This window comes from Cimex lectularius, unplaced genomic scaffold, assembly GCF_000648675.2.
Source record: "Cimex lectularius strain Harlan isolate CLEC.00 unplaced genomic scaffold, Clec_2.1 scaffold181, whole genome shotgun sequence".
Lineage (NCBI taxonomy): Eukaryota > Metazoa > Arthropoda > Insecta > Hemiptera > Cimicidae > Cimex > Cimex lectularius.
The window spans coordinates 741,377-766,411 of record NW_019392752.1 but is presented as its reverse complement, the minus strand read 5'-3'; the positions used below and the strand labels follow the sequence as shown (position 1 = coordinate 766,411).

Genomic DNA, 25,035 nt, shown 5'->3' with positions numbered 1-25,035 from the left:
TATCTGTGCTAAAAGCATTATTTGGTTGTAATTTTTCAAAACATAATATCATTTAATACAACCCTCTGTACTATTTAGTAATGTATGTAAAAATTTTACTGGCATGTATTGAACTGGAAACACATTCACAAAGAAGACAGAAAACCATGTTTAAAAAAATTATATAAATCGTTTTTTCCCTGCTTCTTTGGGTTCGGTGGCAAGGACGAGGTGTCTGTCTAAGTTCAACTAAGTCTAGTTCAAAATAATATTGCTTGAACTAGAACGACAAAAAAGGTTTCGTTGAAATCGATGTTCTTCGTCCGTCCATTCCACAAAAAAACAAAAAATGTAGGCCCTTGTAGCAAATAAAATATAAATTCACTCAAACAACGTAATTAAATAAATGATTTTGGTATAAAATGCAGATTAGACAATTCAAGCAAGTAGATGTAAAATGCTAATTAATTCGATACATGAACAAGATGCGAAGAAGTCATTATTCACTTTATGAAATATAAATCCGTTTAACTAAAATCAGATAAAATAAACTCGTTATTAAATGATTAGAAAGATAACAGAACTAGATAGAATAAAGCTATAACTGACTACTATTATGTATGATAAATGATCATGCAAATGTAAATTAATTCATGGCTAAAAACGATATTACTAGACATATACGATATGTATTAAGTATACGATAGGCATATTATTTAGATTTACACGATTATACCAAGATCATATTTCCAAATTTAAAGGCTATTATGTTGAGTATTATTTACATTTGAAAAATATAAAATGTCCATTTTTTTTTTTAAATCAAAATTCAATAATTATTCAGAAATCGTGAGATGCGGTCTGGTCATTAATCATCAAAATTCAATATTCTAACTATTAGAGAGTGGTTGTTTATGCACTAAAAGCCAAAATATGTACACAAATAGGTCTTTACTTTTGAGAAGGTATATACTTATTTTTAGTAAAATGTGTAATACAAAATATAAAGCGTGAAAACATTAAAAAAAATTAAAAAATAAAGTTCGTATGATTAAAAGAACAGTTTTAAAATAACAAACAAACAACATTGAAAGTATATTGAAAGTATAGTTTTTTCTTTCCAAAAGGTAGATTGAACATGAGTTTAATGCTTACGATCCAAATTTGGACTTCACGTGTGAAACGGAATGTGATGGAAAATTACCATACCTTGAAGTTTTGTTACTCAGGGATAATAACACTATACTAACAAAATGGTATAAAAAAACCATCATCATCAGACAGGATCCTAAATTATAACTCCCTCCACTCTATTAAATTGAAAATAAATGTGATATAAAACCTAACAGATAGAATTTTTAAACTTAGCTCCCCTCATTTCCACTATGAATGTAAAGCATTAGTTAAAGATATTTTAGTTAAAAATCAATATCCTATCTCTCTTGTAAATAAATAAATTAATGATAGAATTTTAATATATAAGAATGAAAGTAATGAAATTGTAGTACCTCTTAACAATACTGTTAAATTATAGAGAGTGTTACATATGTGAAGGGCATTACTAACAAACTCTCTGCCATGGTCAGAAATAGAACTGCAAACTGTGATATACCGACTGTGATAGCCTTAAAATATAAGAACAATTTGGGAAAAATAATTTTTTCAAAATTGAAATCAAAAGTGCCAACACAACTGTGTAGCAATGTTGTGTATAAATTGTGTTGTAACGAATGTAGTGCTGTGTATTATGGTCAAACTAAACAATTATTGAAAAATAGATGTAGACAACACGCCTACGATGTTAGAGATATAAAAAAGCAAGGGACTGCGCTTTCCCAACACAGTCAAAAATATAACCACACGTGATTTTAACAATGTTTCTGTTATGGATAAAGAAAAATTTTTAGGTAGAAGATTGATTAAAGAGATCATAAAGATGGTAATTCGAATAACCTTAGAACAGATATATCAAACTTATGTGTAATTTATAGTTCTATCCTTAACCAATACCTTTAATAGTATAATATGTACCTGAATGTTTATATGTGATAATTAATTTATTTTAGGATTGTTTCAAATTAATTTATGGTTTTCTTTTGATTGTATAACTTGTGATAGTTGATACCAAAATGTTAGGGAATTTTTTATAGATTGAATATTGAGCCAGTTGGCAATACTGTCGCGTTTAGGAATATTTATTACCTTCGTTCATCGAAGGTGGGTTCTACCGCCTATCGTTATCCACACATGTACCTGTTCATATAGTATAACGATTTTTTTCGAGTTAGTAATTAAGGAAAATTTTAAAAATTGTATATTTGAAAATTTTCTTATGTTAATTTGTTAATACAGAGTCCTGATGAAGGGGATATATTATGCCGAAAGCTCGACAAGAGAATAAATGTTGTTTCTGTCTTCCTGGCCTCATCCCCAATCTACCTTTTGGACAGAAAAAAAAATTTAAACTGAGAGGGCTGATCAATCACCAAAGAAAACATTGAAAGTAATGTCATTCTTTATGATTATTGGGAATGGCATGTTATTTTAAATTTTCTAAAATGAAAATAAGATAATCGCGCGAAATTAATTTTTTTACTGAAGGAAAATTTAATTAAGGGATTTTGACAAATAACAATATAAAAGTTTTCTTTCCTTAATTTTGTTTATTGGAAACAATTAATACCGTCTTTAATGTCCTCTGTTAGCTTAAACCTCTGTGCACCTGTTAGGCGTACCGTTAATAAGGTTGTATCTAATTTCATTAGGAATTTCACTCCAGAGATGTTGCAATGCTGCAACGGTCAACTGACTGCGGATGGTGATCGAAAAGCATCCCAATGTGCTCATTGGGATTAAAGGCTGGACACAATGGGGTTGGGGCAGATGGGAAATTCCCAGGTTTTCTAAACATTCATGAACAACTCTGGCTCTATGAGTTCTGTCATTGTAATCCAGAAATCGAAAAACCCTGCAAACGAGACCCTGGTTTGAGGATTGTATTCCTCGATAATTTCTTGGACATAACGAACTGCTGTGCGGTTGCCATCAACAATATGGAGTCCAGTTTGTCCTCCAGTGTAAATCTCTACACAGACTATAACACCGCCTTTTTCTAACTGCACTAAGGAAGCAAGAACTGGCACATTGTACGCAACCCCTCTTCTCTGTCGAATCTTCGGAGCCTACTATCACTACACAGACAAAAATGCGTCTCATCAGTAAACATACAGCTTTCCAATTCTTTGCTATTCTAGGCGCTCGCTACACCATACCATATTCTCCTGAGTTGATGGTGACGAGCTGCAGGCCATCTCGAAGGGGTATACCATGTGAGTCCAACAATGATAATATTTCTGTCCTCCCTTAGCATCAAATCCAGTGTAAATCCCAGCCCAGGCCATTAGACCGCTTCCTCCAAACTGCACTGAAGGGAGCAGGAATCGGGGCATTGTACGCATCCTCTGCTCTCGCTATATTCTTCGGCGCCTGCTATTACTATGCAGACAGAAACGCGACTAACAGCATTCTAAGTTCTCTTCCAGGCGCTCGCTGCACCATATTCTCCTGAGTTGCTAGTGGCGTGCTGTTGCTGCAGATCGTCTCATAAAAGGCATACACGTCCCACAAACGATTCGTTATCGTGGTAAAAGCCTTGCCAACACAATTTGTACTTCATTTAGGATCTGACGTGCACTACGGAAAGGGTTCTGTCTTCCATCAATGACAATATTTCCGTCCTTACTTTGCGTCGTAATGCGCTCAGATCCACTACCAGGCCACCTATTGGCATTTCCAATCTCACGGAATCGGGCTAATGCCTGGGAGACGACGCTCTGAGAAACACCAACTACCTTTGCGATATCCTCTTGCCGGTAACCTCGATGTCTCATTCTCATAATAATATTGCAAACTTCTAGTTCAAGAAGATGTTGGTTAAAGAGAATATAACTGTATTAAAATGGAGAAAAGACGAAAAAAGGTGTTTATTTACAAAATGAGTAATGTTCATGTTTACTATTTTTAAGTAAATCCGTTATTAAAAATGAGGATTATCATTTGTTTGTTTTTGGTTTGTATTTTCTATTTGTTCATCCAACTAACAAGAATATATCGGTTAATTTAATTAAAATTAATAAAATTACAATAAATTACGAATATTCCTATTTATTTTTGAGCAGTTTATATCTGTACAATTACAAAGTTTTTCACATTTGAGATGGGGGTTCTCGACAGGTTTTGACAAAAGTGTGAAAGTGCGTCAGGAGAACTTTTCACTCATTGTACCAAGTTTTATTGAATTTCGTCGATAAATGGATAAGAATTGGGGCAAAAGTGTGTTTCGGATCGACTGGGACTCTTCACTATGAATTTTAGCCCAACGAAATAATAGGGCCAAATTTTGATTAGTTATTAATACATGAAAATAAAACCTTTCATGAATTAAATTTATTTCTAGTTAGAAGAAAACTTTGTGGATTAGTTCACTAAATTGCAGAAAATAACCTTTATTCTGTATTACAATTATTTTAGGTTTTTAGTTGAGATAAAAAAAGTCAATGGCACGAGCGGGATTCGAACCCACGATCTTCGGCTAGATACGCTACTGCTCTACCACTTGAGCTATCGTGACCTCGATCCATTTGAAAAATGGCAAAAAGCAGGGAAAATTCCAAAGGTGGAGTTGAGATGGAAAGTTAGTGTCCGAGTGGATCGAGGTCACGATAGCTCAAGTAGTAAAGCAGCGGCGAATCTAGCCGAAGATTGTGGGTTCGAATCCCGCTCGTGCCATTGACTTTTTTATCTCAACTAAAAACCTTAATTAATTGTAATATATTAATTGGTCAAGCGGACAACGAAATTAGTGAATTTATTCTGTATGTTAAAAAAAGTGTATTTTTATTATTATTAATTTATTTACTAATTAATAATTAATTTATTGTTATCAATTAAACAATTTAAAACAATTGATCAAATTGATACGTTAATATCATTTATAGTTTTTAGTTAACAAGTCATAAAGTATGTTAGATTATATGTTATGTTAGATTTTAGCAGAGGAAGGTAAATGAACGTTTGAAGACTTAAAGTTCAAATAATATTAGCTGAACTATCTCTTCTTACAATCTTTCCTATAAAAGACAATGTCAAGAATTGTTTGAGAAATTCCTTAATGAGTTGTGTGCCGTTTGTTCAACGAACTATCTGATTCGTTTAGAACATCGCCATACTCACTCGTCGTATCTACATACCTCTTTAATTCGGAGCACCGTTCTCAGATGAAAACGGTAATTATACAGCCGTTAGTTGGGACGTGACATCCAGGTGAGGAATCTGCAAAAGATTAAAGACGGTAATGAATCCCCTTTACAGCTGCAAATTCAATTATAGATGACATTGTCCGACTCAGGCTCAAACAGCTATTAATTATCTGATAAGGCACTAAATAAGCAATTTAGCCTCAAGTAAACTATTGAATTATCTCTAAATTTCAATTATTACGTTGGTAAACGAAATATAGATAACATTAGAATGGTATTGCTTACAAAATAATTAGTTGTTGTTTTACTTACAATCTTGTGATTTAGCTTTTACTTGCACATCTAAATTTAAAGATGTTTTTATCGAATCATTATAATGGTTATTGCAAATAGAATATTAATTTGAGAGCATAAATTCAATCTGATTTGCATTTCGCGAGCAAAAGGCCAGAAGAAGAGTTGAGCCAATATCTCAGTTATCTAATTTACCCCCTGGGCATATGGTTGCAAAAAATAATTGTTATTCTTTCCTCAATAGGATGTGCGAGCTGGTTTTACAACCGTGGATATTCTTTTTCGTTTTTCCTTATGATTTTCAGCCGACTCTTCGCGACGGCTCTGTTACAAATTATTCATGTCGTTCATCATCATCCATTCATAATCCTTTAAGACTGGTTTTGCGTTTGTGTATTCAGTGCTAGTTTTCGTTACCGTGTCGCGGTCTTTATTTGAACTCGCACTTTGTCGACATGGGTTATGATTGGAAAAGAGCTTTCTTTTATGGGTTCACCGGCAAAATCGGGCTCAAAGCAGACGCAGCACAAACCGATTTTTGATATTTTTACAAAATCCATTAGTGGCCGTGGTCCGATTTACCAAATAACTTCTTTCAATTAATTAATTTTTATGTAAGGTATTGGTTGAAATAAAAAAAGTCCGTGTCACAGCTCAAGTGGTAAAGCAGCAGAGTTTTTAGCCGAAGGTGGTGGGTTCGAATCACGCTCGTGACACTGACTTTTTTATCTCAAACTTCATAAACGTGTGGTGATTACTGACTGTTAGTCTATGATTATTCGGAAATCGTGACATGCGATCTGGTGTGATGTAGGTTTCAGAAAAACATTTTCTTTACCGTGCAACATTTCGATATTTATTGAGATCATCTTCAGGGCTCAAAGTGTTTGTTTTCTGCGTAATTGTGCCATTCTTGCGTGTCGGTTCATAGTCAGAAAACAAAATTTTCAGCCCTGAAGATGTTCTCAATAAAGATCGAAACGTTTGCACTATAAAGAAAATGTTTTTCTGAAACCTACATCACACCAGAAATTGAAAATAATTTAGTTGGTCAATCGTACCACGAACTCAAATGAATTTAATAAGTAAAATGAAGTATTTCTTCACTAAAACACTCCGTGGCCATTTCCTTTGTCGCCGAGAGTCGAAGAGATTGCACGACATTTGAAAAATGGCAAAAAGGAGGGAAAATTCTAAAGATGGGTTGAGATGGGAAATGGTGTCCATGTGGATCCAAGTCACAACTCAAGTGGTAAAGCATCCACGGGTTAGAATCTCGCTTGTGACACTGACTTTTTTATCTCAACTAAAAACTTTAATTAATTGAAAGATATTAATTGGTCAAGCAGACCACGAAAACTAGTGAATTTAATAAGTTAAAAATGAAGTATACTTCACTAAAGCTCTCCGTGTCATTTCATTTGTCGCCGAGAATCAAACAGATAACACGACATTTGAAAAATGGCGAAAAGGAGGGAAAATTCAAAAGGTGGGGTTGAGGTAGGAAGTTAGTGTCCGAGTGGATCGAAGTTACTATAGCTCAAGTGGTAGAGCAGCGGCGCATTTAGCCGATGGTCGTGGGTTCGAATCCTGCTCGTGACACTGACTTTTTTTATCACGACCAATACATGACATAAAGATTTTTTACAAAATGTTCTAATTGTAAAAAAGCTTGTAATCCAACATTTGGAAAACTTTTCAGTGATTGGTTATACAATTTATTTTTATTGTCTTCATATGCTACATGCCAGTGATAAAATTATTGCATAATGCCAAATATGAACATATGCCAACGCTCAAGTCTTTAAATCCTTGTTTCAATGGCGTGTGGCTTGGCCAACTTGGTCAGAAGTTTGTCATACCTCACGCCTTGGGATCGTAAAGCCTCGATATTGCTCCAATTAGCTCGAGGTCACCCGTCAAGCCACACGCCGAGTGAACAAGAGTTACGAAGAATCTTTCTAGTAATAAGCACCGGATTAATATACAAGCAGTTAACTAAAGTATGTTCAAATAATCAGAAGGCAATCTGCTTGCTTATTTATAAGGAAAAGAGCAATTTTCTTGTCCTTTGTGTAAGCATTATTTCCCATGGGATAGTCCATTTATGTTTCAGAACCATTCATAAAATTAAAATAACCCTTAAAATCCTCAAGCTATGCCAGGGTAGCATCTGAAGTAAGTAAAAATACACCTGTTTATCTTTATCAAAGTTTAGCTGGCCCGGTGCGACGGTATACGACGACCAAAGTGGCCTCCTAAAGCGGAGTGGTGTATGAAAAGCGTAAAAAGCATTATTTCTTTATTTAGAAGTTCACACACAACGGCACGTTTAATTTAAATATATAAGAAACGCCAAATATTCTTTCTTTTAAACAAATACACAAGAAACTTAGATCAGCCATAAAGGAGCCTATTCAACTTAAGTACCTTTAATTTGGATTATGTACCTCATTTTAATGTAAGACACACACATTCTTATCTAGGTTTTTTCATATCAAAATTCTTGTTTGTTATTTCTGACGTTTTATCTTAAATAATTTTTCTTGTCCGTGCTTTAAATGTTTTCCCTTTGCTGTCTTTGTTAAAAGTCATCTTTAATTTGATTTCTTGAGTTAATTGTTGTTTAAATATATATTTCTTTATACCTCTGTAATTTCTTTTTATACTCAGATTGTCCACTAGGTTTGGGCAGTTTTCTTTGCCTAAATAATAGAGAAGCTTAAACCATTATAATAACTAGTATTTATTTTTAAGTAAAGAGCTAAAAATCGAGCATGTATATTGTACTCGGAAAAAATGAATATTGGAATGTTTCTCTTTTGGTTTTAAGATTTCGTGTTGTCTTATTAAACTTAGACAATAAACTACATAAAACAAAATTGATGTAGCGTAGCTGTAAAATACCACATGATCTTTTTTGCCCTCCTCCATCCCCCTCGTAACGGGGGTATCCATACCAGACTCCTTATGCAAAAAAAGAAAATCTATTTCTATCTATGGATCTATTTCAACATATTTCTTATTCCTCAGCATAGAAGCTGGGGATTTGGAGGGATAAAGGAAACTAACTAATACTACTAACTTTGAAGGGTCTCTTGATGTTTCCTTAAAGAGTGATTTTGGCCCTTTTTGCCACTACTATTTCTAGAGTAATGTTCAAAAACAGTTATAAATTACAAATAACTAATTACAAATAAATATAAAATTTGTCGTGTATTTAATTTATTTTAGGAATGAGAGAAAATAAGTCACTTACCCTACGTATACAACCAACTACAAATGTTTGTATAAATATAAATGTACAGGATTACAGTCACTAGTTAACAAAAATTTTTCATAGAAAATTTCAGAAATAATGCAGCATTTGTTTTGTACTAGAGTTTGCTATGTTCGGGAATAATTATCTAGACTCACTAGTTTTCGTGTTCCGCTGGAACAATTAATATATTTTAATTGATTAAGGTTTTTAGTTGAGATAAAAAGTCCGTGTCACGAGCGGGATTCGAACCCACGACCTTCGGCTCGATACGCCGCTACTCTACCACTTGAACTATCAGCCATCGATCCACGGGGTTCGAATCCCGCTCGTGACACTGACTTTTATTTCAACTAAAAAGTTTAACTGAAAGATATTAATTGGTCAAGCAGACCACGAAAACTAGTGATTTTAATATGTTACAAATGAAGTATTGTTCACTAAAGCTCTCCGTGGCCATTTCATTTGTCGCGCGAGAATAGATAGATAACACGACATTTGAAAAATGGCAAAAAGGAGGGAAAATTCAAAAAGTGAGGTTGAAGTAGGACCTTAGTGTCCGAGTGGATCGAAGTTCGAATCCCGCTCGGGACACTGACTTTTTATCTCAACTAAAAACCTTAATTAATTGAAAGGTACAGTATTAGTTTCTGTTCGAACTGAAGGATCGTTGTGCAAAAACAAATATGTTTTTTTGGAATGCAAACAGACATGGAACATAATTGTGTAAATTAAACACATATAAAATAAATAAATACGTCTTATGTTTACAACAGTAAGCACAAATATCAGTAAAATTTCTAAAGAAAAGGGTTTTTTAACGACCACTCAAGAGGGCATGGATCGAGTTACCTTTTCAGACTTTTGCTCGTACACAAGTATATAAAGACAAAGGGTTTTGATCAATACCCAAATAAAGAAAAGCAGATAAAACGTTATTCGATAGCCTTACAAATTTCTTTATAATAAAATCCAATTGTCTTTTTCGTGCATCATGTTGTAAACTTTCGTACCCATATACGAACATTTCACTGATAGTCAAGGTTACCATAAAAATAAATATTTATTGAACATCGGAGCGAATTCCATATCATATTTTTATTGATTTATATAAGCTCATATCTGCCCAAGTATGTACGTATATTTGTACTCCAACTTTGTAATTTAAAATAAATCACCCGCAGGCCTCGAGAATCGCTCACCCCGGTGTTGCGAGACCTCGGTTTTTATAAGACTATCCACAGAGGTTCGGATCGTGGTACTGTCAACGGCTAATTCATTTCCGCACCCACGCAACCAGTTCTTACATCCAAACACATCCCGCGCTCATTCAATCTTAAAAACATTCTTTCCTATTTAAAAACCATTCATTCAACAAGTGAGTACTAGATATCCCTCCATTACCCTATATACCTATTATATAATTAATTGTGGGTGGATGAGGTACTCGATAGTCCTCCATTAGCCCTCTTACATTACACATTCACTCCAATAATCAACAACAACTCAACACACGTTGGTAGACAAAACTATAAGTACTATATACAATAAAACAATCCTGTTTTCTCCAAAAATTAGAACAGTGGACTCAGATACTCACTGCCGTGCTCAAGCACATTACTCATATCGGGTGGCATCCTACACGCTCTCTGTATGTAGCCAAGAAGTTGCACCCTTCAATTAGACCTGTCTCATCGGGCAATCTTTCTCTGCCGGACACGTAAGCGGCCATTGGCCCAAAAGTAAGTGTATACTACTTTTTTCAACCTCGCATGTCTGAATCGGGGTGAGAATGGCCCCTATTGTACTAGTCAGATCCTCCGAAGGCCACCTATGGAATGTGTCCTTAACACGCGGGAGCTTCTCTGCCGAATCAGCCCACCAACGCTGTCACTTTTTTTAATAATGTATTTATTCCATTTTTAGCGTCAGAGGGGGATCGCGGCGGCTAAGTACGGAAGGTGGGAGTCCCGACCTTAAGGAGGCCATTCACGATCACTCCATTTGGAACCGCGACAAGCCGTACAGCTCTATTTGGAGTGCCTGAAATTTGAGGAGGCATTCACGACCGCTCCACAGCCAGACGCTACGAACGTCAACCAGTGAATTATCTTCTCAAAATGGATGACGATCTCTTGTGCTACGCTTCTGTTTATTTATATATTAAAAGCAAAAAATCGAAAAGGAAATGGTGTAAGAAGTGGCTCCAGAACAGAAGCCGTAATACCCACATCAATTTGATGAAAGAACCCGCTGATTGGAGGAACTATTTAAGGATAGATGAAATGTCTTATTTATTCATTATATTTAGTGTTCTATTGACCAAATTACTTCTTTCAATTATTTCATCTTTTTTGTAAGGTTTTGGTTGAAATGAAAAAGCTAGTGCCATGAGCGGTCTCTGAATCCATGGTCTTCGGCTAAATACTTCGATCCTCTCCGACACCAAAAAATGGCAAAAAGAGAGAAAATTCGAAAGGTTGTAGGTTGAGATGGGGAATTGGTACCCGAGTGGATCGAACTATCGAAGTCAGGATAGCTCAAGTGGTTAGCGCAGCGGCGTATTTAGCCGAATGTCGTGGATTCGAATCCCCTCGTGACAGTATTTTTTCATTTCAACAAAAACCTTACAAAAAAAAAGATTAACGTCTTATTTATATTTACTCCAGCTTGTTATCCCCTTGATTAAAAAACAAAAGACAGTCATGAGAGAAATCATCACTACATGAAAGGTTGGCAACCACATTACGATTTCTCGCTACAGGGATGAACTACAAAGAACTTAAGTCCTCTACTACGATTTCTGATCATTGTTAGGGGTTATCAATACCGTATCTCTCATTGCATTTGTATCGTTAGTTTTGAAAACGTTGACCAACTGGTTGAGGATCGAATTTCTTTTATTTCTATCAAGCTAATATAATCATTGTCCACCATTTTCATAAACTTGGTAAACTTTCATACAATTCAATCACCTCAACAATAAAATCTCGATTGGATGTCACTACTAATAAAGAATAAACGTTTTTGACTTTTTGAGAATGTACGACGGAGATGTTTGCTCAGTGACAGAAAGGCGAAGACTGCGCCAAAAAAACGAGGGTTTTCCCATTCACAACCAGGCCAGCGCGCCAAAATCCCTACCCTCCTCGCCAGGTTTTCACATTCACGAACGCGCCATGTCGTCGTCGCGCCGTAGATATTTGGAGTGGCGCGATGGAGTTTGGACCGGTCGAATATTCGGCACAGCCGGGCATGCTAGTTCAGTTTTGCCATTGACGTGGTTTTTGGAACGGCATCGCTCCGTTTGGACTGCTAGGAGTGATCGTGAATGGCCACCTTTAGCCGCCTCGTCTGCTTTCGCCTTGTCTGTCCCTCCAGACCTAGGGATCCGGGTAACAGACAACCACGGTTTTGCCGAGTCGCTCCAGTTCATGGAATTTCTCCATGAGAAGGTCGACGGAAAACCTGTCACGGACAGCATTCACTATTAGAAGTATCGACCACTTTTTCACTTACGAACACTGCATCAAGGTATAGTCTTGAAGATGAAAGCAAAGTTACTACTAAGCTTTCGACCTATTTTAAGATCATCATCAGTCATGAACCATTGTCGTACGGATACTATTAACCGCGCTGAAAGTCTATTTCATATTTATATTAAATTTACCTTTTGTTATTTCTCCTGAACAACAATGCCATGGCAAATACGGTGTGGTTGATATTTAGGATATTTTTATTTTTCATATCCTTCAGGACACTCACACTGGACGTACCAGCATTCAAAGATCCTACTTATTTTCTCATTATAATTTTTTAAATTAATTATTTACAATTGTATTTTTCAATTCTTTAAATTTACTTAATTCACTGCAATTAAGTTTACCATCGTTCCAAACACCTGGGATACAATGTACATATATTTTAAAAAATATTCAAAAAAAGCTCTAATATGAATTTGTCATATTTTGGAGCGATAGGTAAAAAATAAAGGCAATCCTTATAAAGCGAGTGGCTTAACGAACTTCTTTCATCACCGGAAAGGCGTCACTTCTTGCAAAAATCAATCCTCCTTAGGCGGAAGCTTCCAGCCGAGTGTGAGCGCACGTTTTTCTCCCAAATGACCCGAATCAAATATGCCCTCGTGCTACTAAATCAGAAGGCGAGACCTTCCGGACCATCACTTCATCCCGGTTCCCAATTTAAGCTATCAATAGAAACATTAATCAATTTTGATCAAATTAAGTTAATATTCATATTTTGAGAGAAATTCGGGTATATTTAATAAGTGATTTCTATTTTATCATTATGAAATAGGTTTAAACTATTTAAATCAATTTATTGACTCCTAAAAGTTGTACAATAACGTATTTATTTAAACTTATATCTTACTACTCAAGGTAATAATTTTTTTTTAAACTTTTTATTTGTTTTTTACAACTGCATTCTTCGACGCAACAAGTAAAACAGATAGTATTTACATATAAAATTATTAACAGTAGCGTGAAAGCTTGAACAATTACCATCCGGTGATGGTAGCCGTTAGTTAATCGATGAGCGAGATGTACTCCATTCTAGGAGACCGATGTCAATTGTTAAGGTTGTCGCGGGGCCACCGACGCTTCAGTCTTCTGTTGGGATTATTAGGTATTGTGGTGGATGACAGGTTTTTGACAAAAGGGTTCGGATGATGGAGTAGTTGGAATGGAACGTTTTGTAGCGGGATTTGGCTAGCTCGGTAACAAAAGGGACATTTAGGTCGATATGGATGGTGTGATTGGATACATAGAAAAGGGCTTGTACTATTGTACTGAGGATTTTAGATTGAAGGGATTGGATTCGATTGAGGTTGGAACGCTTAGGAGTACCGTAAAGTTCAAGTTCGTATGTCCAAATGGCGGCCAGGAGGGTTAAAGTAAAGTTATTGGTAAAGTTTTCTTTTGTTTGTTAGTGAGAGTTTTGAGCGACTGTCGAGGAGTCGTTTAAGCATGAAAAATCGTATATTACAGTCTGTGCGCTTAAGTCGTGTATGGGGGTTCCACGTCAGTCGTTTGCCTAGGTAGAGTCCGAGGTATAGTACATGGTTCGCAATTGAGATGGGGACGTTGTTGAGGTATACTGGTGTTTTCTTGTTTAGAGTAAATATTATGTTCGGTGATTTGGTTTCGTTGATCTTGATTCTCCACAGACGGAGCCCGCATTCTAGGGTGTTTAGGTGATTTTGAAGATTACGGGAAGCAGTGACAGGATCTTCATCAGGAGAAAGGATTGCGGTATCATCGGCAAAGGTGAAGGTTATAGTGTTATAATGTTAGGTTGCGTAGGTAGGTCGGAGGTATAAATTGAATAAAGGAAAGGGGTGAGCACGCTGCCCTGTGGCCTGTGGGACACCTGCTAGAATAGGATGGATAGGGGACAATGAATTTTTATGGGATACTTGGAAGAAACGATCGTTAAGATAGGATTTTAGGATAAGGTAGGTTGCTGGTAAGATGTTCTTGAGCTTCCACAGCAGCCCAGAGTGCCATACTCGGTCAAAGGCTTGGTGTATATCCAAGAACACCCCGGGCAATATTGTTTTAGCTCAAGGGATGTGGAAATAAAGTCGATTATGCGATGTGCTTGTTGTACAGTTGAGTGGCAGCTCCGAAAGCCGAATTGGTGATGGGGAATTGTGTTTGTAGGAATTTCCTTGGTCAAGCGGTTCAATAGGAGCTTTTCCAGTATTTTGCCAATACTGGGCAAAAGACTGATGGGTCGGTAGGAGCTACGAAGGTGATTTGGTTTCTTAGGTTTTGGGAGCATCCTGATGGAAGAAAATTTCCAGCAGGTGGGGAAATGGGTTGTACGTAGGACAGCGTTGAATAGGTAGGTTGTAAAGATAATGGCTTTTTTAGGTAGTTAATAAATTATTAGGTAACAAATTATAAAATCATAAACGAGACATGGTTTTTGCATTCTTCAAGAACTAAATAAAATTACTGGCGGCATTTTTATAAATATATAAATAACATATATTTATAAAATGACACTTGTAAACATTAATACTAACAATTATACTACATTTGGTTAATTAAATTGTTTAATATTGGAAAAAGGGTCTGTGGGCCGTAGCGGCTTAGCTCATGTAGAAAAAGAGTAGGCCGATATCAAAATTATCTTGAAAATGGCACGGATTATTTGCGATCCTTGTTCCAGCTTTTGGAGGAAGCAGGGTTGTTGTATTGTATGAAATGGCTCGTGACTTTTTTATCTCAACTAAAAACCTTAATTAATTGAAAGATATTAATTGGTCATGCAAACCAAGAAAACTAGTGAATTTAATAAGTTAAAATGAAGTATACTTCACTAAAGCTCTCCGTGGTCAATTCATTTGTCGCCGAGAATCAAACAGATTGCCCGACATTTGAAAAATGGCAAAAAGGAGGGAAAATTATAAAAGGTGCGGTTGAGATAGGAAGTTAGTTCCGAGTGGATCGAAGTCACGATAGCTCAAGTGGTAGAGTAGCAGCGTTTCTAGCCGAAGGTCGTTGGTTCGAATCCCCCTCGTGACACTGACTTTTTATCTCAAATAAAAACCTTAATTAATTGAAAGATATTATTTGTTCAAGCGGACCACGAAATTAGTGAACTTTCTAAAATGCTTTTCAACAACAAAGTGATAAAACCCACTGTGCTTCAAAGTAGTTCTAAGCTTACGTAATTAGTTCGTCAAACATTCCAACATCTCCCAAAACGATTTCAGCCATTTTCCCGGACGACCATACATTTCTCGCAGCACAAAAGTAATACAGGAGTTTGGAAATCTCCTACGGCAGTCAAAAAATCGATTTGATCGTAGCTGTCAAAAATTCATTAGAGACACATTTAAAAAGTAATTTTCTCGCCTGTAGTATTTTTTATGAATGATACTGCAAAAGGACATCACTAGAGTATTCATATTGCAAAAAAGTATCGTCAAATTAGTCAGGAGAACTATTTCACGAATACATCTAGAAAAACTTTTTTCGTGAGATTCCACAATCTAAACTCAAAAAGAATGCCTAGTACTAACTTGTCGCATACATCTGAATGAGGGTCTACCAGCAACACCCAAAATATGCTGAATGTATGTGCAACGAAACGTTTGGTATCCAATGCTTCTTGTTATGTCAGAAAAAGTTTATACACCTAAAACCAGGAATCCCAGCGATAAAATAGCTTAACGTAAACACCTTTTCGATATTACATTTTCATCTCAATACTCCCATGACTGAGTATTGCAATTGCATCGAATACCGACCTCTCTGCAGAAGGAGAATAAAAGAAAAAGGAAATAAAAGACAGAAGATTTTTTCGCCGATAGTTTAAAAATGAACACTAGTAATCTGGCGTGATATAAAAATATTTTTTCGTGTTGAAAGTTCTTGGTTAAAAGTTCTATAATTACAATCACATTTTGACGGATAAACCTTCTCACTGCTATAGTGGTGCAATCAATTAGTTGTGTTATGCAATAATGGGAGTACAGCATGAATCGAAGAGTGTTACTAGATTATAGTACATACATTGACTTCTTTAGACTCAAAACGACAAAATTTCTTTTGTACATGCCAAGCAAATGTTCGAAACCTGACACATTCTATCAAATGTACCGCGTGAGTGTGCCTAGACGTTAATGAAAACTTCAAGGCGTTTCTTAACTTTTAAATTAGTTTAGAGAATCGGATATTCGAGACGTCCGAGGATTTGATATCGGCAAAAGCCACAAGTTGGAAAGTTGGCTAAACCCGCCGGCCGATTCAATTTAACTCGCACCCCCTCTGAAAAGTTGACTCGTTTTATTGAAATGTTCAATTTTTTTAAATCAGTAATAATACAATTGCTTCATGGCAATTTTAAATTGTAAATCAATGCGTACATATTATCGTTTACTACTACCGTTCTGTATTACTTTTGTTATTAAAGTTTCATACAATCATAGACACACTTATTATACAATCTGTCACATACCGTAATCGTTATGTATAAATGTGTAGTGATTAGTTACCGTTAGTCGATGATTATTCAGAAATCGTGAGATGCGGTCTGGTGTGATGTAGGTTTCAAAAAAACATTTTCTTTATCGTACCTACGTTTCGAACTTTATTGAGATCATCTTCAGGGCCTGGTATTTACAAACATTGTTTAAATTTAACAAATATATGTAGGATGTGGAAAAAAGTGAATTTATACAATGCAAAAAATATTTTTTATATTCAATCAAAGTATTCCTACTCACCTTTGATTGAATATAAAAAAAAAATATTTTTTTGCATTGTATAAATTCACTTTTTTCCACAACCTACATGTATTTGTTAAATTTAAACAATTATTCAGAAATCGTGAGATGCGGTCTGGTGTGATAGGTTTCAGAAAAACATTTCCTTTATCGTGCCAACGTTTCGATCTTTATTGAGATCATCTTCTCGGGCCTGGGATTTACAAACATTGTTTACATTTAACAAATACATTTAGGATGTGGAAAAGTTAATTTATACAATGCAAAATGTTGGCAAAACGTTGGCACGATAAAGAAAATGTTTTTCTGAAACCTATCACACCAGACCGCATCTTACGATTTCTGAATAATTATCGATTAACGGTCACTAATCACCACACAAATTTAAACAATGTTTGTAAATCCCAGGCCCCGAAAATGATCTCAATAAAGATCGAAACGTTGACACAATAAAGAAAATGATTTTCTGAAACCTACATCACACCAGACCGCATCTCACGATTTCTGAATAAGTCCGTATTTTTTTATTTTCCTGAATTGTATTAGTATCAAAGTAATTCAGATGAATTTCCTCAATTTTATTCATTAAATTTAACAAGATATGAAGGAAATTTTAATATTCGCTTTAGTATTCTAAAAAATATACCAAGTTTTAATATTACAACGTCTCTGTTTAACCAATTAGTGCATACGGAATTAAAACTCTCTGACTTCCATAGAAGAACTCATAAATTACTTTGAATAGAAGCGGGGCGATATTAGGCTGACGTAGATAAAGAAACCGTTTCATGTTTTCTTCCAAAATGAATGGTACAAGTTTTAGTGAAGAACTGAGGATCAACATATTACAATATGTCGACTACTGAGGTACTAAATCAAAACAAAATTATCTCCGTAGATATCTTTTGTATTTTAACAAAGAATAAAGTTAATTTTTGAAATTCTTTTGTCCGGATGTTATTTTGAATTGTTATTACTAATTGAAATAATTTTTAATTTTAAGTATTTCCGATCATTTTGGTTTTCATAATACAATTATCCTAAAATAATTTATAGTCTTGCCAACAAGAATAAATCATTTTTGCCAAAATTGTTGCTTATGAAAGCGGTTACGAATATGAATGGTCAAAAATAAAAGGCTGCTTTACAACACCATAATTAAGCCGATTTGGACTTACGGACTGGAAGTGTGGGGTTCAGCTAAACATTCCAATATCCACCGCATTCAAACTGCCCAGTCTATAATACCGAAAAATACTAGATGCTTTATTTTATGTATCGAACCAAACTACACATACAGATTTACATATTCCTTTCGTACAAGATGAAATACGATTCCGTTACCGTAAATTTCATAAAAACCTCCCAACTAACGTAAACCAACACATCAGAAACCTCGCATCCCGACGAATACCCTCAAACCCTCCTCGCCGACTGAAGAGACAATGGCCGCGAGATCCCCTAGGAAGTGATGATGATGACAGTGAAAGTGATAATGACACACTTATCAATTGAACAAACAATATTATTGTAACATTGGAGTAATACCAATGGGTGTTTTCTCCACTCTTGATTTTTAATTTTGTCTTGTTTTAATTACCTTGCTCACTGTTACTTGTTACCTACTTTAAGGTAGTTGTAATGTACTACAAATTATTTTTAAAAAAAAGAATATGAATGAATTGCTAAATAAAAAATTCAAATAGAGAAAATCCAAACAAGAGGGCAGGATTAATTTAACTCTTCTGAAAGCCTTCGGCCGGCGACTACTTTTTTAAAAGACCAAATTATTCTTTTCTCGGCCAAAAAAAAAGATGTCAACCGAAACTCAAGCTAAAGTAGCTAATAAATGGATTAGGCTCTGATGAACACTGAGATCCCAGCGCTAATTTCATAAGGGAGAGCCCCAAGGAAATTATTACTTTCCTAATTGAGCGTGAACAGCGAGATTCTGCTCTGGCAATGTTCCTGGAGCCGCATTCGTGAAACGTTTCTCAAATTCAGAAAATAAAAAATATAAATCGTATTTACATGTCACAAAGAATAATTTATTAATTTGGACATTTTAGGTCTTGAAAAAAATATAATTGACCAAATTGGATAATAACAATATTACTCAAATTTAAAAAATACAAATATTTAAATACTAATTTAAGAAATTTTAACTGTACTGAACCGCTGGGCTCGCAGAAATAGAAATAACCGTGCTAAACTGTGGCAGATTATGAAAGAAGTCGGTCCCTGATCCACGGAAAACGGTTCGAAAAGGGAAAAGTCCATACTGACATGACTACGCATAGGTCATACAAGAATAATGTACGGGCACATTTTGGGTAGAAAGCGACCGCGTAGGTGCCCATTACGCAAGGATAGATTAACGGTCGAGCACTTTTTCAATAGGAGGCTTGATGTATGTATGTAGACAATATTTTGGCATATCATCAGACCTGTGCGTAGTCTTGGGGCACGGCAGCGGGCCCAGATCGCTATTCGGCTACCTCAGGTCTATAGGGATTTTTAAAACTATATAGATTGCTTTTTATGTGTATTTATGTTGTGTTGTGTTGGCTTTATTTTAATTTATTGGAATGAATGTAATTTATTAGCGAGAGTGGAGTAGGTTTAACCCCGCCCCGAGGAATATCGAGTACTCTGGGGGAGTGAATGTGATCGGACATCTATGTCTGGGTGATGTATATACAGGGTGAGTCATTTTTTGACGCACCATTGGAAAATCAACGTGGGTGCGTTTAAATCTGACTCGAGGCTTATTTCCTTTGATTAATACGTCAATAAAAGAAAGTGAATCACTTTTCGGTGCACCATTGGAAAATCAACTTGGGTTCTTTTAAATCTGACTCTAGGCCTATTTCTTTTGATTATAACATTAAAAATAGGAAGTGAGTCAATTTTCGGTGCACCATTGGAAAATCAACGTTGGTGCGTCTGATTATGACTCGGCACATTTTATTTTGTTAGTCTCCTACCAAAAAATAGGCGAGTCACTTTTCGTCACACCATTCGTTACAAATTAGTTTTAGTAGGTTGGAAGGAAAATAAACAAAACCAATATTATTAAAACATTCAAACACAATGTAAAAAGTTTTAAAAAATTCTTCACAAATTATTTTGATTAAGGTTTAAGAGTATTTTTTCTGGCAAAGTAAAAAAAAGTAAATAAATGTAACAATTTCATTTTTTCTGGTAAAGTAAAAAATTAAATAAATGTAACACTCCTTTTTTCTGGTAAAGTACAAAAATTAAATAAATGTAACAATCTCCTTTTTTTCTGGTAAAGTATAAAAATTAAATAAATGTAACAATCTCCTTTTTTCTGGTAAAGTAAAAAATTAAATAAATGTAACAATCTCCTTTTTTCTGGTAAAGTAAAAAATTAAATAAATGTAACAATCTCCTTTTTTCTGGTAAAGTAAAAAAATTAAATAAATGTAACAATATCTTTTTTTCTGGTAAAGTACAAAAATTAAATAAATGTAACAATCTCCTTTGTTAGCAAACCAAAAATGTTCAAAATCATTATAATAATTGTTCGAACAGACCTCCATTTGCTGCAACACAATAGCCTAGTCTATCGTAAAACTAATTTTTAACGAATGGTGTGACGAAAAGTGACTCGCCTATTTTTTGGTAGGAGACTAAGAAAATAAAATGTGCCGAGTCATAATTAGACGCACCAACGTTGATTTTCCAATGGTGCACCGAAAAGTGATTCACTTTCTTTTATTAACGTATTAATCAAAGGAAATAAGCCTCGAGTCAGATTTAAATGCACCCACGTTGATTTTCCAATGGTGCGTCAAAAAATGACTCACCCTGTATATGTATTGTATTTTTTGTTTCTATTCTGTATTTGACAACCTGAGGTACAAACGAGAGACTAGCATTCTAGGATATCACCGTACTATATATTTGAAATCAGAGAGTCAGTAACCAGATCGAGACGCTCAAATGGATACGGTTTAAAACAAAATACGCGCAAAAGAAGAGGAAAATAAGGAAGACACGCTGAGGGCCGGCGATGACCTCAGCTGTTAGTCGGCCCATAAACTACCCACTTTATGTATTAACAGTACTCGATAAACGTTTCTTCAATACTACAATAATCATTATCAAATAATCAAATGTATTATTTTATTTGGTACAGCCATGGGTAGCAACCTAGGACCGATACTGGCAGACATAATCATGACACATCTACTAAATACAGTCATACCACAACTTCCTTTCACATTACAATTCCTCACTAAATACGTAGATGACAGCTGGTCCCACAGATCAAATTCAAACTACATTAGATACATTTAATAGCTTTCACCCACCCCTACAATTTACACATGAAATCGAAAACAACAAAACAATACCATTTTTAGATACACTCGTAATAAAACAACCAGATGGCACGTTAATCACAGATTGGTACCAAAAACCAAGAAACACAGATCACTACCTCAACTTTACATCTCACCATTCTCTTCATGCAATAATAAACACGGCCAAAGGGTTACTTCACAGAATTATTATTCTAAGACATGAATCATTTCACAAAAAGAACATAAAGATATACAAACAGATCCTCCATCACAATCACTACCCTAAACCCATAATTAACAAAATAATCAACAACTACAACTCAACCCTAACAAAATCCACTATTACTAATAATACTACACCAAATCTATCAAATACAAGCAAACCAACATACATTTCCATGCCATTCATTCATGGCCTATCACATAAATTGAACACATTTCTCTCTTCCGATAACTTTAAAATAGCTTTCAAAAACTGAAAAACAATGCACACACTTTTTTCCAAAATTAAAGATCCCACAGCAATAACAAATAAATCTGACGTAATCTACAAGATCAACTGTTTAAACTGTCCGGCAACTTACATCGGTCTTACATCCCAATATCTGGACAAGAGAGTAAAGCAACATATCTATGATGCAAAAAACCCAAGCAAAATCCTCAGCACTCGCTACCCACCATTTTGAACACGAACACAATTTCGACTTCAAAAATCCAAAAATATTACACACAGAACAAAACAAACATAAACGTAATTTCTTAGAAATGGTTTATATCATCAGAGATAAAAACAGGATCAATTACAGAACACATACATGTAAACTCAGTCGCAGGTACACCAATATCATTAATCAAATTCAAGACATATAACATGCCTACATCATCACATTACATTCCACACATCAATATTTTTCATAGTCTAATTGTCCAACAATTTAGCTTTCCTTTTCCTATTTATCCCTTTCTATATAATCCTGAAAGGATAATCTGGCCGAACCATTACCAACACATTTTTTCCCTTCGTCGGATCCTTTCACCTCAAAGAAGCCGATGCCTCATACAAAAATGTCTTTTCTATACAGACTTCCTTCCCCACCCCTTCAAAATCCAACGTATATAAATATAAAACAGCAAAATCTCACTGGCACTCTCAACACGACACGCAAGAATGGCACAATTACACAGAAGAAAAACACTTTGAGTGAGTAGAAATACTTTGATTGAATAAAAAAAAATATATTTTGCATTGTATAAATTCATTTTTCCACATCCTAAATGTAATTGTTAAATGTAAACAATGACAATTAATTAAGGTTTTTAGTTGAGATGAAAAAAAGTTAATGGCACGAGAGGGATTCGAACCCACGACCTTCGGCTAGATACGCCGCTGCTCTACCACCTGAGCTATCGTGACCNATCTCAATAAAGATCGAAACGTTGGCACGATAAAGAAAATGTTTTTCTGAAACCTACATCACACCAGACCGCATCTCACGATTTCTGAATAATAAAATAAAATTTTATTTTTATGCTGTATCCATTGCTGCTTACATTACACTTCACTAAAAGTTTTCCATTCCCTCCTTCCTTCCTTTTGACTACATAACACGATAAACATGGTGTTATAATGGGTTATAAGAATTTTATTATTCCTAAAACAGTGTAAATACTACTTTAATTAACGGAACAACAATTTTTCATTTAAGACATTAAGACGTGCACGAAACACGTGATTTTTATAGATTAAGCACGTAAATAGTTTTTTCGTCATATAATGTCTTTTTCAATTTCATCTGATTGAAGTGAACACTAAAACATTAACTAAACGTTAATGTTTCCTAATATATAAAAAATCTCTAAACGAAAAAATACAGAATATCTTACAAGGTTGCAAACAAAGTCAGCCCATTGTCGATTCTTCACTGCGACAATTCAGAGACTGTTGCCGAACAACTTTTACAATGAAATGTCTAAAAAATTATAAAAAATTTCTCTCGAAACAATGTAAGCCGTGGTTTTAAAAGGATAATAATCCAGGAGCGAGATCTGGACAGCATAGCAATCTGGACGACAGTTACCTTTCAGGAACAAAACGTCTTTACGGTTAATTAAAGTTGGTAAATCACTGTGAAAATTTCGTCTGTACTTTTTGTTCGCAGCGGATACCATTGAGAAGAAGTTCATAAAAAACTCAAAACACAAACTCTTTTGTAGATCCAAACAATGCAAAGCCCGGATTTTTAGCACTGCCTCTTTTCAGCAGCTGAACAGAATAACGATCCTCCATTTCGAATCACCCAGATTTCAAATAATAAAACATTTTCATCACATGTGTTATTCCCTACATTTTCTTATGAAATAGATGATCATAAACGTCGGTGAGCCAAAGCTCAATAAAAGCTCGATCACTAGGCAGCCTACATAGATTAGGAAGCCTACCTCAACCCGGAAATATTTATACAAGGAGAGGTTTTGAAAAGCTCATTTAGACTCCAAAAACAATCTAATTGGATAGGAAATGTAATTCGGGCACACAACCAAAATTAATAAAATCAGACACCCATTCTTAGAAATGGGGACTGACTGATCCCGGAAACATTCTTTACAACAACCTATAAAGTCTCAAGGGACTATGAAGGAGAGGAAGATCTCGGGAGGGCATTAGATTCAATGATATGATATAAGATTGCTCCAAAATAAACGAACGAACCGGGTCGGGTATTTTTTTACAAGCCCAAGATATGAGCAATCAAACTCATTAGGGAAGTAAACTTCGGTCTTTAAAGCACAAAGACCGCCATCAACGCTTGGGCCCTAGAAAATATTAAAAGAAGTTACATTAGCAAACAAATTCTCGTAAGATCTGATAGCCAAGCACCTATTAAAGCCTTAGCTTGTAACAAATCACATCAAAATTAGTCAATGAACGCATCCAAAACCTTCAAATCCTGGGAAAACACAGCCTGATAATACCTTGGGTACCATGGCACAAAGGAATTTTGGCTAACGAAAAAGCATACACACTGGCCAGAAGAGGATCTGCAAGACATGCACAGGCCCCGAATTTATACTTGGGATAACAAAAACAAATGTAGAACCCTCCTTCGCAGAATGTATCCAAATAAAACAAGAGGTGAAGTGGATAAAATTTAGCGCCGCTGGACACAGTAAACTTATGATGAAACAACCCTCACCAAGACTGTCAACATCTCTGCTGCAACTGGAGGCGGTCCGAGGTCATCGAATGTAATGTACAATATTACATACAAGTGCCTTTAATCAGTTCTCTAGGAATGTAAATAGAAAACGTATGATAAAACAACCCTCACCAAGATTGGTAAACTCGCTGCTGCAATTGGAGAGGGCTTGACTCAGAGGAGTGATAAGACGATTAACCGGCATCTGAGAAAAAATCTACACAACATAGGCACATATAACATGATCCCATCTGCAGATTATGCAATGAAGAGGAGGCAACAGACACCCATATCATATTCGAATGCGAAGACGGTCAATGGAGATTAACCTAACACATAGTCTGTACAATAACATCATACTCAATAACGTGATACTTCTGACAAGAAGCATTGAGTCTATTGCACTGACCTAGGGAACTAAGAAGGTACAATCATTTCTGTACTTGGTAATAATTCA

The 25,035-nt window shown here is 35.3% G+C and overlaps 1 protein-coding gene across 2 annotated transcripts in view; it reads right to left on the bottom strand.

Annotated features, from left to right (window-relative positions):
- Window positions 1-25,035, bottom strand: part of LOC106667104 (neuropeptide CCHamide-2 receptor-like) — a 212,518-nt gene that overhangs the window by 153,364 nt on the left and 34,119 nt on the right. The window contains exon 2 of one of the 2 annotated variants that reach the window (XM_014394808.2): window positions 5,229-5,310. The exons of the other annotated variant lie outside the window; for it this stretch is intronic. The gene's annotated coding sequence lies outside the window, so the exon portion shown is untranslated. The remainder of the gene's footprint in view (window positions 1-5,228; window positions 5,311-25,035) is intronic. 2 annotated transcript variants of the gene reach the window in all.